The sequence below is a fragment of the Anomalospiza imberbis genome, chromosome 2 (genome assembly GCF_031753505.1).
Source record: "Anomalospiza imberbis isolate Cuckoo-Finch-1a 21T00152 chromosome 2, ASM3175350v1, whole genome shotgun sequence".
NCBI classification, from domain to species: Eukaryota; Metazoa; Chordata; class Aves; order Passeriformes; family Viduidae; genus Anomalospiza; species Anomalospiza imberbis.
This window is the reverse complement of record NC_089682.1, coordinates 99,736,507-99,752,262: the sequence shown is the minus strand read 5'-3', so window position 1 is coordinate 99,752,262 and position 15,756 is coordinate 99,736,507. Positions and strand designations below refer to the sequence as shown.

General features: G+C 39.1%; 1 long non-coding RNA gene across 2 annotated transcripts; it reads right to left on the bottom strand.

Moving 5' to 3' along the window:
• Positions 1 to 7,028: 7,028 nt before the first annotated feature.
• LOC137469561 (uncharacterized) lies at positions 7,029 to 12,088 on the bottom strand. 2 transcript variants are annotated; one of them, XR_010996585.1, is made up of 4 exons: positions 11,428 to 12,088; positions 10,499 to 10,604; positions 10,207 to 10,359; positions 7,029 to 8,506 (listed from the first exon to the last, which is right to left on the bottom strand). It is a non-coding gene; the product is annotated as an uncharacterized lncRNA (long non-coding RNA). The 2 variants fall into 2 exon arrangements; XR_010996584.1 differs by lacking the exon at positions 11,428 to 12,088 and adding an exon at positions 11,163 to 11,243.
• Between the last annotated feature and the right edge of the window lie 3,668 nt (positions 12,089 to 15,756).

The window sequence follows — 15,756 nt, the reverse complement described above, 5'->3', positions numbered from 1 at the left end:
AAAATACTGAGTTTTAATACCCTCTGAAATATAAGTGAAATAAATATCTTACTAGAAATGCCTGATGCTGACTGGTTATGACAACAGAAAAAATAGCAATATTGGTAGAAAAAGTTAATATTAGCAAAGTAAGAAAATAAAATACCTAGGAGGTATTGCCATTGTTTATTCTCTTCAATCAGAAGGGATGAAATGGGAAAATATAATCCTAATTGCTCTCAAAAGTTTTGGATTGCATCACAGTGATGTGAGCTATCGAGAGTGCATTTTAGGAAGTATTGTATAGCAGGAAGAAAATAAATTACTTAACACCTTTAATGGCACCACCATAGGAACACAAGGGAGCCATCAATATAAATGAAAACGTGGTGCAATTTTATGGGAAGATGTAACTACTGCCAATGCACCGTCACCATGGTGGGCCCTGTCATCTCCAAAATGGAGCAAACCTATTGGCGAGAAGCTGCAGGAAGAAATGTGCAGGAGACCTGTGTCTCAGGTTGACCAAGGCTGTACTGTGTGTGTGTGTGTGTGTATGTGTGTCTGTGCGTGTGTGCACGCCATGCTTTTTTCTGATGCCACACCAAACTGCTTTATCTTCCCAGGAATCATTCTCTTCTAATGAAAAGGATAACATAATCCATTTACCAGTAGATCTGACAGAAAAATTGGTAACATGGAACTTTTAGAAACCCAGTCTAAATTTACAAATTCTAATTTCATGCATTTTGCTCAATTTGAAATGAACTTATTAGAACACTGCATTACTCAGCACTATAACTGCTAAAAAAACTAAGCTTTGTAAAACTCTGTTTCTTAAGGAAAATACTATTTTATTAGATAATTTATAATATAAACCATATAGTATTCCCCTTGCAACTCAGGTAGCACCTGCATGATGAGTACTATTCACTAGTAACCAGTAATCTAAAATTAACCATTTCACGATGGATTCAGAAAAAGAATGAAAGTCCATTTCTACGTGCCTGTGTTTATAAAATACTACTGTGGCAATTATATATTTCATTAGCAATGTGAGCCCATGAAAAACATAGAGAAAAATGAAAATTAATTACCATTATGAGAAAATAGATATCTGTGCTTTTATACTTTTATATCTGTGCTTTCCATTACAAACAGAATACTCACTTCTTTCCTAATACACAGAAAATGTCATTTTATTTCTTTGCTCCTTATTTTTGTAGTTACAGCAACTCTAAAAGAATATTTTAAGCAGTAAATATCTCAGTGTTACAGCACTGTGGGTGAGAGGAAAGACCTCCTAAAAGACAGGAAAGAAAAATGAATTATAGTGTCTTCCCCCTCATAAATATATACTGAATTTCTTTACAGTCAGGCAAGACCTTAACCCCTACAGCTGTGACACCTACAACTGCCACCATTTGCAAACAATTCATAATCAGCAATGTGAAATAACACCTAGGAAATGTCAAGCAAGAAGAAAATCAAAGAACATAATCTATGCTGCATACTAAATATGTCAGAGGCCCCAGAGTAAAAAAAGATGCATGTCATCATATGATTACAAGTTGTAGTATAAAGGGAGTGTTAAGGTTGTCAAGAAAATAAAGTTCCTTTACTTTAGCAGGCATAATTTTTTTCTCTGTGCAATTTTCACCACTGGGGCTATTTTGCTGGGCTTTGTTGGCTTAGGTATTTTTGGTTGGGTTTGGGGGGGAAGGAGAAGTTTGGGGGACTTTTTTTTTCTTTTTGTTTGTTTAGTTGTTTTTTTTTTTTTAATTTTAAATGTGGAGTTTTTGGACTGGTGTAACTGTTCCTTTTCTTGGAGGTCTGCAGCACATGACTTCACTGGCAGTGACCCTGCAGAACAATGAACTCTGCAGTAAAGTTATTCTTGGAGACCAGGCGACAGGATGTTCTCATGTAGGCAGTATGCAGTTTTACATTGTTATCTGGTGACAGCTGATCCAGCAGCCAGCACACTGCAACACAAGTCAATATTGTTTCTCATACAGAAAAGATAAACCTCCCTGCAGAACAGAGGTTAAATCTAGCAAAAGTGTCCAAAGGAATAATCAGTTTCCCATCTGCAGGTGTAAAGAAGAGGTTAATGACCCAGTTGCATTATTATTCCCTCTAATATTATCCTATTAATTGCTCCAGTACGTATCTCTGGGACAGAACTTAAAGAAATACCTTTTGTCTTTTCTGTCTTATGCACACATATTGCATACATACAGCAATCCAGTGTGTTTATATGAAATGCCAGATTATCATTGGTGCTCTCCCTATCCAAGACTACAAAGAAACTTAGAGATAGGAGTTGAATCACAATGATTTACATCTGAACTAATAAAGAGAGCTCTGCAATGAAGCTATCACAGTACTTAAAAACATCTATCTCCAAATTAGTCATCCTGGTTTATTTTATAGCTACTGGAGAGCACTTGCATGATGTCTCTCATCTTAACCTGTAGCAGCCATTTGAAATACTCTAAAAGTGCATGCTTCTGTCCATTAACCATATTCCATTAACAATAACCATAAGTTTCTGAAGATAAATTCTACCTTTCCAGTGTAGCTACAGGTAAGGTTAAGTGTCTGGGAGATTATTTATGCTATTGAAATTGGAGAAAAAATGGAAAAAAGACAGGAAGATAGAAAAATTCTTTGCAGTATGCGGAATGCTAAACATTAATTTAACCCATTAGCCTTTTTCTGATTCCTTAGTGATTCTGATTTCTCTGATTCATCATTACTAACCTTAGGCTTGTTCTTGGAAAAGAAAAAGTGCTGTCATAATCCATCTGCCTTAGCACAGAAGCGACTCCCTTCTTATGTGTGCAAGCATTCAAATCTCATTTTTGGGCATACCACTGTGTAAATCCAGTACTTGGGTAAATGTTTGTACAAGGGTTCTCATAGGTGTAGCTAGGGGAGCAATTTTCAGTAAGATTGGAATCATCCTTCACCCATTCTACCCATGATAAACCCATTTTTTTCCCAGTGTGCATATCCAATGCATATAATTTGAACTGTTCAGACCCCCAACACTGATTCACCTTCATGCTACCCAACTTCCTGACTACTGTGGTATGGGTTATATCATAGATGTTTTCTCAAGGAAAATAATTCTTATCTGATGTTGTAGTTGTCCTGAGGACTACAACTGGCCCATGGGCCACAGTATCCCTTAGGTAATCAGTTGGATGGCTTTGTTCCATGAAGTACGTGCTACTAATGAGCACTCAAAAATAATGCTAAATTACGTATCATAACAAAATAATGTATTGTCTATAAAATCCATTTTCATGACCCTCTGGGCTCAGTGAATGCAAAACATTTTATTTGAGATTATGCTGAAGCAGCTACAGCAAACTGCAGAATGACTCCAAAATCCAGTTACCAGTAGAGGAAGATTTGCCTTCTGAATGTGCATGTATAAAGGTAATTTTTTGTTTTTGGTCTAATTTTGTGAGATGCAATACTATCTGACTTTGAAACTAGTGATTGATCATGTTTCCTCCAAAATTTGGCACAAACCTTTGAGACAGACTGATATTTGATCCAGCAGAATGGTACCTGTGGAAATTATACAACTGATCAGGCTGCTAAATAAAATTATGGGAATAACAATTTGGGGAGTTATGTTTGCAATTTAGTCATGGAAATGAAATTACCATATGCAATGGGCTGACCCTGGCTAGATGCCAGGCACCCACCAAAGCAGCTCTATCACTCCCCTCCACAACTGGACAGAACAGAGAAAATATAATCATACTGTTAAAGCTAGACAGAAATGGGGAAGGAGCTTTTTCCTATCAGAAAATCTTTTGTGGGATTGTAACCTTTCTGATCAAATTATTCACAAAGAATTCTCTCCACTTTAAACCAAAACTACTTGCATTTAAGTGAAAGAAAGAAACGTCAGCTGTTTCTTTCCCAGAGAGACCAACAGTCTCCCAGTACATGAGAAAGTGAAGTACAAACATCCACTCACCTCACTTAACTCAAACCACTACTGTGAACAGTTGTCAGATCCCAACTCAAAAGGAAATTGTGTATTTTGGTCCACTATTTGGCTTAAATTCAGACAAACTTTTTACCACCCCTGTTCCGATTTCTTCATCAGCCTGCATCCCCCAAATTAAATAGAAGCTCATACTATGAGGTTTTGCTTTACGTTATATAACCTACCAGCCTCAATCTGAGTTCAGATTGCACTTTTCTTCATTTTACTATTCTTTGTTTAACTGCTTAACTTCAAAAAAGGTCTTCCACCCATGTTCTCTTCCCTTGTCTTCCTCTGCTTAACTGATGTGCAGTTCTTCCCTTCAGTCCTTCTAGGTCCTAGCTAATCCCAGCACTATATGCTTGCCTATTGAAAATATTTTGCTTAGTGTGAATGACTACACATTCTTTTAAGTACAAAATCTTATTTATTTTTATTTATTCAGCAATAATCCTTGGGAAGGGGGAGGGGTATTTTTGTGTGAATTGTGAATATAAGTTTAAATGCCTTGTCCCACTGTGGAACAGGAAAAACATTTCTTATTGTGCTGTAGTTACTTATCAGAAGCTGTTAAGGAAAAAAAAAAGAGAAAGAGAAAGTGAAAGAGAAAGAGAAAGAGAAAGAGAAAGAGAAAGAGAAAGAGAAGGAGAAAGAATATGTTAGTGGAGAGTGCTGAAATTTGTTAGGGCTTTCAGATCTAAGGAAAGATAAACCTCAGGGAAAAGCTAGATGTGCATATATTTCTTTAATTGGTTTCAAATGTGTTTTCTTTGAAGAGTCTCTGTACTAAATATTCTGTTTCAAGAAATTTGTTTGGTCATAGCGTCAACCACTGTCATTGATTTTGGAGAGAGAAGAGTAAGACAAACCTTCAAAATTAGTCATAGTATTCTGGGACTGCAGCTGAGAACATTGTTTGAAGCTGAGTGTCCCAAATTTTTCCAAGAGTTATTTAATCTGTACTGTATGTATACATTGATAATTTGACCTTGGCCAATCTTGAGGTTGGCTTCAGCCATGCCTGTCTGCATAAGATGTGCTTTCCCCATCTGCACTACACCAAAGCCTCTATATTATACTGAAGTAACCCCTACTGCATTCTTTTTTTTTTTAATGGAAGCAAAGCTGCTAAAGATCTCCCCTCTGAAAATATGCTCTTCTTCCAGCTATATCCTTCCTTTACAGGAAGTGGATAAAAAAGAGGCAGAAAATAGGAACAATGGACTGCAGTTGATGGGCAGCACCTTTCTCACGTCTCTCCAGCAAGGACAGCACAGAACCATCATTAAAGAGTCAATGTCTGCCCACCTCTCTCACTTCTACTCCATTCCCCAAGGGGAGCTTTGCACTTCTTCCTCAAGAGGTACCTGACCAGTGATGGTTAAGTCGTTCAGCCAAAGGTTTTCCACTGTTTCATAGCTAAAGTTAGAAAACAACATCGTTCTTGTTCACTTACACCAATGCTTCCACTGCAAACAAAAGCATATCCAGATAAGAGAAGTAATAAATAAAATAATAGTGTGTTGGCATTATTTTTTGTCAGAATTGTCCAAAAGTATTGCATAAAAAAATGGTTGGAAAATAATTCTTCTCTTCAAATTGATAGTTAAAATAGATAAATACAATTTCACAAATGAGAGATTTTAAAAGTCACAACAATTAAAAAAATAAATTATCTGTGATAAATTGCAGTTCACTAAACCAGTGCAAATGGTCATTTACTAAAGGAAATATTATTATGTGTTACCATTTGTTAAAGGAAAAGCAAAGCCTTACATAATATTCACTGAATAATTAAATAAATAGGTTACTTATATTAATAACATAAGAACCTCTAAAACAGCTAGAAAGAAAAACAGAAGTCATAAAATAGCAATATTCAGCGTAAGTATGATTCTCATGCGAAAACAAACAAACAAAAAACCTGAAAATAGGAATAATATAGCGCTATTGCTCTGTTCTCTATCAGTGATACCCTAGGTATATCTTTTTCCCTATTTGTCTGTAGCTTATGTAACAAGAAGCAGTATATTCAGGCTAGATATAAGTATAAATGCAGAATCATGCAGACTAGCTATGCTTTCTGCTTCTTTCTCAAACCCTTTTTTCTGAAAAACAGAATGGGGGAAAAAAAATCTTAAATGGCTCATTATTTATTACACTTAACAAAAGCAGTGCCACTAAATGTATAAGTTTTTTTCATGCTGAAATAGTGTCTGTCCAGGAGAGGAAGGACTGGCTGCCCCGGTGCCAGCAGAGGGAGCATAGAGCATTGCTTTTTGTGGGCTTCAAACCTGCAAGGGGAGGTTTGTCCCTTCTTTTTCCAATTTTCCCCCCACTTAAATGTTTTTAAAACTTAATGATCGCACATTCCGTGCTAAAAGCACCTTTTTATGCATCACAAATACAGCTGTGAGGTAACACAGATTGCTGTAGGATAATAAACTTCTAACATCTGAAACACCAAGGTATACACAGGTAGGGAATTTCAAGATGAGACGTAAAATATCCCAGGGCATGGTGGCTACATCGTGTAACAAAAATGTATCTTCAAATCATCCCCACTTAGTATAGCGGCACAACACGTGCTCAGGCACAGCAGCCACGGCACAGAGGGGAGATGCTACTCTACAAAGGGCATGTTTGTGCACATCTGCATGTCCAACACACCTGTGCCCAACCGGCTATAGAAGGGGTGTGACCTGGGCGTTGTGAGAAATAATTAGCTAATGAGCCTTATCTCCCTGTCGTTACTCAGGTAAAACTTCCACGTGTCTGAAGCCAAGTAACTGCAGAACTTCTGAGGGTGTCTGCGCTACTTGTGCGGCTGACAGCAGCAAGGCCTATTCACCCCCTGACTCCAGACAGAGGAAAAATGTGTTTTAAGCCCTTCTATGCATTAGAAGATCTATTCAAAGGACCCCAGAAAACTTAAAGAGAGAGTCAATTGAGGCCTTTTCTTATCCTCATGATTCTCAGTATTGGATTCCCACAAAATTGGATCCCACTTTACCATGCCTTCAAACAGCAGCACTCAGCATCTTGCAGGTTTTATTCCCAAGTAAAAAGCTCATTGGAAAATGTAGCAGACAGACACATCCTTTGGCTCCCTGACTCTCCCTATAAGAGCCTGGAACCATAAAGCTTCCAGAATCAGATTTTCATAAGTTGAAGCCTAAGGTTGTAGAGGATCTTCTCATGCACAGTTACAATTGCATATGTATAGCTGGCTTTTGTACATTCAAATGGAGCCTGTACACTAGTGCATGGCTCAAAGGAATCTAGACAGCTATACAAAAACACACATGGGTCTCAGTTTTTGTTTTATGAGGTGAATTAAATGAAGGGAGAAGAAGAAGGTGATGGGAAAAAGATGAAATTCAGACCTCATCAAAGTCAAGGGTAGTTTTCCTATAGACTTCAAAAGAGTCAAAACTTCATCTGTTACATTTATGTCCCACTGAACCCAGAGATATGCTCAGAAACAGGTTTCAACCTCAATTCATTTGGCAGCCCAACTTCTTCCTGGTTGAATGGTGGAAACACAGACAAGAATCTCAAAAGAAAATTTTACTGTGATCTAAATCAGTAGTTCCCAATTTTTTCTGGCTGTCTGGGCAAATACCTCCTTTTAAGAGCCAGTGAGTGCCTTCTACCCCAGCACTTATAACTCACATAGACCAAGCTAGAATGTTCATGGAGTTCTCCATTGAGCTGCCATGCAAACTAGCACCATGTTTCCCAGAAACTGTGAATTTGCTATGTAATTCATTCCGAAGCTGCTCCTGCAGCTACTCCAGGGAGTAGGCTACAAGCTGGACAAATTGAGTTTGCAGGCTGAATCTAGCCTATACCTTGCAGAATGGGTGTTTTTCCTCCAAGTTCATACTGTTTACACTGATCTGACTAAGGACCATTAACTGTCTTTCAACAGTGGCTTACATCTTTCTTGAAGGAAGAGGAATGGGGGGGAAATGTGGGAAAAGTTCCCTTCCTGTTGTCAAATTTAACCTTGGTCTATGCAACTCCAACATTGCTGACACTGCCAGACATATGAACTGAGTAAAATCCTGGCCACACTAAACTTGATGGCAAAACTCCCTTTGACTTTATTAGAGTCTAGATTTCACAACAATTGTTAAGGGAGTGTGACTGCAAGACTGAGGCAAAGGCAAAGTAAAAGCAAGAACGATTTCTTCACTGCAATCCAGAGAAATGCATGGTTCTCCAGGGCAATAAGGCAAGCAAAAAAAAAAAAAAAAATATATAAATAAATACATAAATAAATTAAACGGATTGTCTCTTCTGACAGTTACTAGTTCTTGGCACTTTTTTCTCTCATCTTGTCATTTACAGACACCTGTCCAGATGCACTTTCTTCACACTTGACTGCCCAGTTAAGCTTCTCTGTCAGCCTTGCTGTCACTCCTCTTTCAGCACATGATGTCAGCTTTCCTGCCATCTTGATGTCACTTTTTCATACAGCAGGATTCACAGCCTTAGCTCACGGACCTGTTTGTACATCGGAAGAAAAATATTTGTCATACTTGCTTCCCATCCCCCGTTAAAAAAGAGCTTAGCTAAATAGAAAAAGCCTGTCAGGAAAGTACTGACATAAGTTTCTCTGCCAAAGTGTTCCAAAACACTGAATTTTTTCTTCTGCCTAGCCAAAGAGATGAGAAGAATTGAGAAGTGAAGGATTCAGCTTTGCTAGGGAATAAGCATACATATGGTATGATGACTTTTCAAGTGCTCTTTTACATGCAGGTCAGTGAACAGCAGAGGTTTTGGTCCTAGTTATTGTTTGGTTGTGGGATTCTTTTTCTCCACTGATCTAATGGTGGCTAAGTAATCATTTTGCACTTCTGGGCAAAGGCAATAGCAAACTTATTTACTGGGCATTTTTATACTGCTCCCCAGCACAAGAGACACACCTCAAAGCCCCTGGGTTGGCAGGTTTTAAAATGCCTTTCATTTTAACAGCAAAATATTGCCATATTCACTGTGTGAGCAGACTTTAGGTTAGTTGGTATAACGTGACACATGAGAATGGGTAAGTCTTGGTCACAGTAAATGAAAGCAAGAAAACATGTTTTTACAGCAAAACCTTTCCATCATGGGTTCCCTTTGCAGGGCATGGATAACCTCTGACTTCCATATGGTGCTGGATTCTCAGAGGATGAAAGTGAGCAATGGTAAATCACCCCAGATGAGTATCTCCTCCTCAACATAATAAGCAGTTTATGTATCCGGCTGCAAAAGTGTTCTAGGAAGTTGCCAAACAGGAAGGAGATCCTTGCCTGGAGTAATTTGCAAGCTAAAGGCTGGATCCTACCAAAGCATCTGGTCTGAGGTTTTGAACAGCTTTTACTCCCATAAGATTTCAAAAGATAGTTAGGAGGGCCATGTCTTGCAGCATGCTGTAAGGTTTGGCTAAAATTGCCTGTAAACTAGTCTCAGGCACTTAGCAAGTCTATGTTACCTTAGCCTTTAAACTACAGCAGAAATGGGCTGTGGATAGATGAACTGAAACTACACCCACAAGGAGACGAAATTATACTAACAGACATACAAACATATCATATTGCAAGTGAAAGGCAGACAGTAACAATGCTCAAAAAATTTAAAAATATGCAAATCCTCCTTCCCATGGCCTGACTTACCAGTGCAATGCTGTTAAATGGATGGGTTAATGTCATGGAGCAAACTGTGCAGATCAGAGACTTAAATCTGCTGCCACACACCTCCTTTCTCATGACCATTTTTTTCAATTAAACACCCCCTGACCACCCTTAAGCCAACAGTGGTATTCTTTATATCTTGTTAATAGGTGTCATGATAAAGAAATAAGAATATATATCCTATGTTTTGTGAGTAAGGAGAATTTAATGCTGCTGCACATTAGTTAGTTCTTCCTTTTTTGCCTTGATTTTCACAGACCCCAAACCTTCACAAAAGTTTGATTTTCTCCTTACTTCATCCTCTGGCTTCTCTGTCAGTTTTTTTTAAGAGTTACATTTCTGGCTAATATACAATGTTTTAGTCACAATGCACGGACATTGCAGAACATTGCAAAGAACATTTGACCCCTGCTTTTTATTTCCTAAGCGTATCATCAGTTCCAAGCAATGAATATATTGGCAGAATTGGGCATTGCTAAATGGCAACACTAACAACTACTGGATTGTAGTTAGTTAGCATGCACCAACTACCTCATGTGATGGCAGGAAATGACAGCTCCAAGGCTGAAATCAGATCCAGGCAGGTGGGCTCCTAAAGGAGGTTGGTGCAAACACAAATGTTGGCCCATGTGGATCCAGCTGCAGTAACAGAACCTTAGGTTGCAGAGGCCTTAGGAGAAAAACCTGTACTTGTGTTTAAAATTTAATGCATCCAACACATTATTGTGCGCACACAAAATATACGAAGCATTACACGTGGTAATGCATCAATACTGCCTGCATCAGATACTTAAGGGCACTAAGTACGGAGGTACAGACTTGCCTACAATGAGACACATCATTAATTCTCTGGTTCAGGTTTCTCGTTCCCTAAATAAATCGATGGGCTAAGTCCATGACATCTTCTTGAACTCCAGGATACAGAGTTCCTGTGAAAGAGAAGAATCAGAGTGAATAGCTTTTCCTTGCAAACCACGCAGATCACTTCCCATGCTGTATGGTAGACAAGGGATGAGTTACCCCAGACATTGGAGCAGATGCAGAAACCAGTGGAAATGAGGAGATAAAAAGTCAAAGCCCAAGGATTGGCTAATATAGAAAGAAGTGTTGTAATTGCTAAATCACCCAAACTGCTTTGCCAAACTTTGACATGCTTGATTTCCTGTGCTTAAATAATTTTTAGGCTTAAAAAAAAAAAAGAGGGGGGAAGGGAGGGGAAGTGCAGAAAAATACCCAGCTGTTCCTTGTATAGTGCAGGAAACATGTATGATTTATTGCTTTAAGGTTATTTTTGAAGGGGCTGCCTGTGGCAGCCGGAGTGCCGGAGAAGTCACTGAGGCCTGTCCACTTGAAGGGCTCAAACTGTTTCCTGAACAGCCCTTCTTCACTCGTCACCTCCGACAGCTCCCATTGACAACGTGTGACTGGGGCCCCGGAGTGTTTTAAAGCCGCGGGGGGCCGGGGCGGACAATGGGGCTGTCAATTACCTTTTCCCCCGTTGTGAAAGGGGCCGGCGAACAATGTGCGGGCGGCGGGGGGCAGTGCCGCCGCTCCGAGCCCGCCGCGCCCGGCCCCGGCCCCGGCCCCGGCCCCGCCGGGACAGGGTGCCGGAGGTGCCGCCCGGCCAGCCCCGAGCTGCCGCCGCGGAGCCGCCGCCGCCCCCGGCGCTGGACGCCAGGGGCTGCCCCACGTCCCCGTCCCCATGGCCGCTCCCCGTCCCGCGCCCGCGGGGCAGCGCCTAGGCTGCGCTACCTAGATTGCGCCTTTAAAAACTTCCTGTGCGCCTTGATGGCTTGCTGAGAGGACTGTCCATCATACAGGCGCTTTGTCTGGCAGTCACTGCCATTTGAATTTGACTGACTGAGGAAGCCCGAGTTATTTGTAAAGAACAACAAGGCTTTTCATTCATAATTTCAGTGGGGGGACAGGGTGCTAATGACTGAGCTTGAATAACCAGGGAATGCGGTATTCAAGGCAGGAAGAAGCCCAACTGGCTGCCAAATGAGAGGAAGGGAGGGGAGGGAAGGGGGATGTAGGTGAAAGTGCTTGTGTGAAAAGGCAAACAATGAAATCGGGATCACACGCATGTATACAAATACAAATCAGGTTCTCAAAAGGTGAGACAGGCAAAGACAGAAGCAGGAAGGAGAGCGGAGGAAATTCCCGTTTCTATTTCATTGACTTGCCTTCAGAACCAGCCTCTGCAATGCTAAATCCGAGAGGGTCTCAGCAAAAGGCAGCCCTCTTCCCTCCTGCCTCCCTCTCACACAGAGAAAATGCTTTCCGTCTCCGAGTCCTTTTTACTGCAGAAAAAAATCCTTGGGTTTGAAGTTGGGCTGAATGAAGATTTTGCCTTTGCAGCTTAAGCTCCAGTTTCGACCAAACTTGAAAGTACAACTACTAGCCCGGGCTGTGGCTCAGCATCTACCATCTGTACATATAATTTTTACATTTTGATTGTCTAATTTAGACATATATTTACATATATTCTCTAACTCTGAAAAAAATTTGTCCTCACAGAAGTCAAACTTTACCTGATGCAAAAGCTATTCAAGTAAATAAAGGTTGTTGCCCTTATTTCTATTGTCTACATTGGGATTTTGAATAAGGTGTTAACAGAAATTTCCTTAGCTAAAATTGATTTTATAGAGCCATAATTTGTGTCCCTGTGGAGAAAACAAATCTACGGAGCTAAGAAAGAAAATGGAAATTGAACCGCACATACTTTCGAAAACACAACTGCTCTGTCACAACGTAAACCGTCAGAAATGGATATAATTTATGCCAATTTGAATTGCATTGTGAGTAAACAACAATAAGAAAACTTAAAATATGTTAAACGGTTTAAACACTTAACCTCAAGAATGAAGGAAGTTTTCCAGTGGGCTTATTTTGCAAGATTGTTCTGTCAGATGCAGCGGATTTATTGCCTATGTTTGTAAAACAATTTCCAATGCTTCCTTTATCTTTCATGAATTAGAAGACCATCCTAGAAGATGCACTGGACAGCAGGATTCCCTCCTTGGCCTGGAAGGAAGACTTTCACTCAGACTCCAGAAGGAGTCAGGGGCTTATTTAGGAGGAACAGCTCCAAGATTCAGTTTCTCTGTTTATTTCTGCCTTTGTATCTATGGGACTTTTGTAAGTAATAGACCTGCTTAAAACACAGGAAATGATGATTACAAAACCACAAATGAGATAGGAGTAACTACACCAGATGCAGAGATGGAAGTTTAGAGGAACTCTTTAATCAGGGGATGGGAGTGGACGCTCCTGAAGAGATAACCTTGTTTAGATAACCAAACATTTAATCCTCTTCCCTCTCAAAGTAAGATAATTGTCTAACAGTTTATACTTTTTTAAAGTGTTCCGATTCTATCAGGCACACCTTCTGAGATTTTGCTTGTGCAGAAAGACTCTGGAGGTCATAAGGAAACGAACACCTTGGGCCTTCATGGGAAGCAGCATGTACACAGCACAGAGACTGAACTGGGACCTGAGAGTCCTAGTCCTTGCTTTGAGATAAGTTGCCTCTTTCTTTCTTCCCTCTTTGTTCTCACCTCTAAAATGGGCAATGACATCTCCTGAAAACTAGTGTGAGATCTGTAGAGAAAACTGTGATAGAATATCTAGCAGTTTAATTATTGTCATTGATATTGCTATTATAATCAGGGAAAAAAAAAAGAGTACAGATCTGGGTCAGGGTATTTTGCAATTTTTATTTTTTTTTTAATTGATGTAACCATATAAACAGTATTTCATTTTGATTGTGTTCTGATTTTCAGACCAATGATAGGGAAACACTAGGTTTTATTTTCCTTTTTGTGCAAAATTCATTAATCTCCAGTAAAATATTCTGTCCTGCATATATCACCTCCACTTTCAGGATGTACTTGTATGCTTGTATTCAGATGAACACAAGTCTTTCACAACTGAGGAAAAGAAAAATAATCTTAGTAAATAGGATAAACATTATACTTTTTTTTTAAACATTTGCTCATTCTGCTTCCTTTTGTTTCCAGCAAAATCTATAAGTCTGACTTGTACATATGCCTTGACTGACATTCAAGATTTATGTTACAAATTACTAATCTTTAAGAGTATTTTTTGAACTCCAGCCTCCAATGCACAAAAACACCTTATGTTCTGGGAGCAGAGTGGCCATCACAGCATGGAGGTCCATGCAGGCTACCTTGCACTTCTGAGAAGAGCAGGCTTCTTCCAACTCCACTGCTCATGGTACCCAAGATATTCATTTGCCTTTCTACTACGTTGCAGTTTAGAGCTAGTTCAGGTATCTCTACATCAGTGGTTTTCTAACTGTGATCTGTGAATTCCTATCGACCACTTCTAAATGGGAGGTCTCATAATTTACAATTTTCTAAAAAAGTCTGTGCTTCCCTTATGTTTTTTTTTTTTTTTCTCTTCTAGAGCATAGAAAAAGTCTACAGACTGAAGAAATTTGAAAACTACTGCTGCAAACCACAGCAGAGATGTGATAAGTCTCTTCATAAAACCTTCTTTCAAATTTCCCATAACGTCTAACATTGACCTCTTCCATTTTTCTGAGTCACTTTGATCCCAAGTCAACACATAAATGTCTGCATCCTGCTACAAAATATTTTGGGAATTCCCAAACTATTGCTTATTAACATTTTAATAGACAATTGGTTGATTTTGCATAAAATTCTAGTAGAGTCAAGCCCATTGTTATCTAGCCTCTAACTGAATGAATCTAGAAAGTGCAGTGTTTCAAACACTAACAGACAAGGCCTGTCTGTGCTGTCATTCTCATGATTACTTCTACCAAAGAAATCAAAAATATTAGGAGGAATACCCTACCAAAAACAAATACACAATATACACCATAAAAAACCTGCTACAATACCAGCTTAGCAAATAAACTTCACTTAGTCCCAATCCATGCCAAATTGTCCCACTTATGAACATTTGGTGTCAAGGTATTTGAGAAGAGAAATTATAAAATGTGTTGTATAAGCTAGAAAGCTTTCTAAAATTTAATTTAAAAAAAAAAAAACAGTGCTGATTTTATCAAGGTCACAAATATAACCAAATAACATTGAATGACACATCAAAGAGCATACTAGCTTTATTAGAACAATTTACATGCAAAAGCTCCACATTATATTACTAGTACTAAATGTATGTATCCTTCAGTATAATTTCAGAAGGTACAGGAAAGGGATTTGTTTATTCTTTAAGTTTACATAAGTATATTTGGTATTCAACAAGAAAATACCCTTCTGGCAACTGTCCCTCTATATACTGGGGCAACCACCAGATGAGATAAAGTTACACAGGATCTGGCCTATATCATCTTTAAGAAAGACGTCTATCATGAGCTAGATCGGAAAATAATAGTTTAATCAGAGAAGATTTGGGCATCACTAAAAGCAGGAGACTAAATCTCTGAGCAGCTGAGGAGCTTGTGCATTCCAAACCAGAGTGGCAGGTATCAGTTCTTTCCCATGTAACAGTGCTGATCTTTGTCCTACCAGACTGTGTTCCTAGAACTCAATGTTCATTTTCCCCCTTTTCTCAGGGAAGAGAATTCCAGGATTTCTTTCAGGCAAACTACAACAAAAATTGCAAAAGGAAAACTAACAGTACTTAGTCAAGGATTAATTTTCTTTATAAGTACATCCAGCTGTTTTCAGTGCAATGTCTTTGACTTCTCTGTTTCTCTCTCTGATTTATCTAAATAGCCTTATCTGCCCTGAAGAACCTCAATGAGATATCAGTAGGCAAAAAAAGCTTTACACTTTTAAAAAGCTCTATAATTCCTTTTTGTACTTTGGCTTATTCAGAGTCACAAAAACGGAAGATAATCAATTCAAGGTTTAAGTTTCGATGGAATTTCTGGGCATTAGAAGCAATGTGCAGCCAAACTTAGTCCTTTTAGGATGTGCAGAATCAATATTCCCATATCATTGCATTAGCTCATGAGATAATGCATGAAATGTTCTCAAAGTCAGCAAAGCACTGCACTTTCATTCCCTTGCAGGAAGAATTCCTTATGAATGAGCTGTCCTCCCTTTTGAAAGTAAAGGGGGAAACCAC